At 34.0% G+C, this 3,918-nt stretch overlaps 1 long non-coding RNA gene across 1 annotated transcript; it reads right to left on the bottom strand.

Annotated features, from left to right (window-relative positions):
* Positions 1-330: 330 nt before the first annotated feature.
* LOC147076529 (uncharacterized) lies at positions 331-2,480 on the bottom strand. Its single transcript, XR_015069637.1, has 3 exons — positions 2,259-2,480; positions 1,796-2,021; positions 331-1,178 (listed from the first exon to the last, which is right to left on the bottom strand). It is a non-coding gene; the product is annotated as an uncharacterized LOC147076529 (long non-coding RNA).
* Positions 2,481-3,918: the final 1,438 nt, after the last annotated feature.

The raw sequence follows: 3,918 nt of genomic DNA, 5'->3' as shown, positions 1-3,918 counted from the left end.
TTTATTTTCATGTTATTTTGATGGTAGACTGGCATCTGCCTTTCTGAATCAGATTCGGATTCATCGGGTTCGCGTTTCACGTCCATTTTTTTCTAATTGAAAGCGTAAATTATATCCTCTTGAGACCCGAGATAGAACCAGTCATGAGAAAAAATATTTGTGCATTTTACTGTTCCATAAATATTATTAAGATCACAAAAAAAAATTAAAATATTTTTTTTACTATATATTAACTAAAATCCACTACGTGCACGTGAGTGCATCTCAGGTCACAATAGAGTACAATATTGGATACAGTACAAACAATGAAATGAAACAAAAACAATGTGATATCCATATAATGATACAATTTTATTAGAAAAATAATACAATAATCATAATAATATAATGGTGATTGGAAAATTATATTTATTTATATTAAAAATATAGTACATTAACGGTCAAAACCCTAAAATACTACACATTAATTAGCGCACTTCAGGGAATAGGTTTAGGGACAACCATTCTTTGCTGTAGAAGTAGATCTGTGTTTACTCAGTGTGTTATAGAAGCTAATGGTGAAGAGTTTCTTGGATGACCTTGTATCGATGATGATACTGATGGCTAAGTGACTTTCATACCAAATCGTAGGGTTTGCAAGTCTGATTTTCCATGACTATGAAGTATTCCAATCACAGTGAATATTTTCTTTCCTATAAGTTTGCATGTACAATGAGCAAACAATTTCATGTCCATGTCCAACAAGTCCATGTCCACAGTGGTCAAAGATCCTCACAGTTTACATGCTTGATGTCCTGTGAAGGCAAACACACCACTGTGAAGATTAATGCGGCTCATCGACTTGTAATCAGTATTTTACAACAGCTGACTGAGTGATGCATATCGTTCTTCGTCTTCTTTGAATCATAACACGTATTGGCCTGAAATAACGAATCGGTGAGGTTGAAGCTGGTAAAAAAGTCATATGTGTAGACGTACAAGGGCAGTTGTTGGGAAGCCAAAGTAACATCACAGCGTTGCATTGAGATTGTATCGTATCTTCATCAGATAGGTAGGATTCACTTCCCCACATGGAGAATAATTTATAGAGCAATTGGAGTCCAGCACCCAATAAACCATATATGGCCATGAACTGAACTCTTCAGCTCAGCTTTATTCGTCTTATTAGGCTCAGCGTACTGAAATAATAGAAAATACAATACTATGAATTAATCGATACATTTATTCCTATTTATTAAGTATTCAACACCAGTGGGTCTATTCTATACTTATCGAACACTAAATTGATAAATAGTATCAAACTTAGGGTAGGTTTGTATCAAAATATTAGCACTTATTGTAACAATTACACGAAGCCGGTTTTTATTGTTGCAATAAGTGCGATATTTTAACAGCAGCAAGATAGGTGCTGTTAAAATATAGCACTTATTGCAACAATAAAAACCGGCTTCGTGTAATTGTTACAATAAGTGCTAATATTTTGATACAAACCTACCCTAAGTTTGATAATATTTTTCACTTTATCACTTTAGCGGTCGATAAGCATAGAATAGACCCACAGGAATATAAATACTAATGGCCAATAGTATTAATCACTAGGTATATTAAGTATATTAATTATTCTGTCCATCGAATCCTCAATATGGAGATCACAAAGCCCTTTCATCACAAACTGTATCAATTTAATTGGTACCTACTTAATTGATTTTTTAGCAGTGCATGCACTTGCCTAATAAAATGATAAGTTTGATATTTATGACTAAATGATAAAGTAATATAATATGAGCATTGATACCTTATGGTTTCATAAGCCAGGATAGGATCCTGGATTGTGATTTTGAAGGATGTATCTCAGCCTCTAGCAGTGAGTAAAGTTCACTGGTTCTCCAGAATAAAGTCATCATCTGGGCCCAGGAGATGAATGTGAACATCATTACTGTCGTCAGGGTTATATCCTCCACCAACTTCGACATCATTATCATTCAAAATATCACCAATATGCTGGCTATTCAAGGATTCGTCTAAATGTAAACAAAAAACATAACCTCAATAAATCAGATATACTAATGTCAAAATATATCACTCTAGACCTGAGTTACTCATGTGTGTACCGAATTTTGAAACTATGATTATAATATTTTACAAAAGTGTAAAGATAATTTAAAGTATACGGAATATTACTATGATTCATTGTGAAACTAAATACATCATTGGTTTTTAATATAAATAAATATTAATATTTAATTAAAAGCACTTACTTGTCAGAGTTGACTTTTTAGCCGCCATTTTTGTCTTGTGCAAATATCCATAACTTCAAAGTCAAAATAACAATTTATTTTAAAACTACATAGGCTAGTGTTTTGCTCTAGTGGTAGAAAAATATACTATCTATACCACTGTAGTCAAATGCGGTTCAAGTATCCATTCAAATCATTACTAAAAAATATTTAAATAACGTCCACATATGTGTACCTCAGGACGCAAGAGGATATATTGAGAAAGTTATCGTCGTATTAGAACAAAAGCGTGTCGATATTTTAACTTGTTCTATGGTCAGTGTTGCCAACTGGCATTCATAAAAATACGACATATTATGATTGTAGGCACAAACTAAATGGCAGATTTTCCCAAAATTAAAACAAAATATCTATAAACTGGCATTTCAAAATAATAAAGCATATTATTTTTACGAGAAAAAAGAATTTTCGTTTCACAACAAATAAATAAGCCATAGGTATGCCTAAAAATAAATGAAGGTAGGTACCTACCTACCTACGAAATTTAGTTATCACAAAAATATTGCAGGGAAGTAATATTTATTTGAAAGGTAGTATAGATACTTTTAGGTACAAAGGACTGGCATCAAGGACGACAGAATTAATGGGAACTGAAATACCTAACGGGTGTGGAGTAACAGGCAACCGATCTCTAATGTGGAAGAATAAGGGATAAATTGAAACACGTGTCAAGAATACATCATTCAAAGCTTTTCGTTTTGTCTAACAACTACTCTCGGTTTATGCACTGACGCTCAGTCAATATTGGTTTGTTTGAAGGTTGCAACACACGCTATTGCACGTCTATGTGGGTTTCATTATCGTAGGATACTTAGACATTCAAAACCCTGCTTCAAAATGTTGTGTATTGGGTATAGCCTATCTGAATTCAATTAATTGATTGATTCTGTGGCTGGCATGTTGATTTTCAAGCAAATCTAATTTAATATTCCGGCTTTTTTATGAGAAGTTGTATGATCTTTTCAATATCAAAAAATGCTATATTTCACGCAGTCGCACTTGACGCACCTTTTTATCAAAATCATCTGTGAAGAAATTCATGTTTGAACTGATATGTAGGTAGGTAGTGTCACCAAATCAATACGTGCGACTCCCGTCGCGCTAAGGTTGTCTACCCCTGCGCGGGACAGGGCAGAGGGATAACGGTTATTTTAAGAAAGCGGCGGATCGCGAACATTCCAAGGTCAGCAATGCGACCCTGACCATACTACCTGCTGTCTTACGCAAAGCAAGAGAAAATAAAGCATCCGATAAATTAATGACACACCGATGGCTCAGTTCCATAGAAGGACAAGTCCGAAATTTGATGTTTTGAGTTATATTACCCATTATATTCGAATATTGCTCCTTTTCAGTTCCACAAAAGGATAACTCGTAAAAAGTACTGGTTTTCTCTCATTGGACAGATGTCTGCATATGGAAATAAATAAACTTAAACACTCTCTCAGTTCCATAAAAGGACAAGTCGAGATATCGTTTTGTGAAAATATTGTTTTGTGACTTATTGCGTTTCATAGAGGGACAACTCAAAATGGCGTTCTATCATTATGAAAGTAGGATCACCGTATGCTAAGAAGTGCAGATTACAATGTTATGATAAAATTGAATGGGAACAAATCCA

This window comes from Rhyacophila brunnea, unplaced genomic scaffold (assembly GCF_057557595.1).
Source record: "Rhyacophila brunnea isolate RB1 unplaced genomic scaffold, BYU_Rbru_1.0 scaffold_13, whole genome shotgun sequence".
NCBI classification, from domain to species: Eukaryota; Metazoa; Arthropoda; class Insecta; order Trichoptera; family Rhyacophilidae; genus Rhyacophila; species Rhyacophila brunnea.
This window is presented reverse-complemented; position numbering and strand designations above follow the sequence as displayed.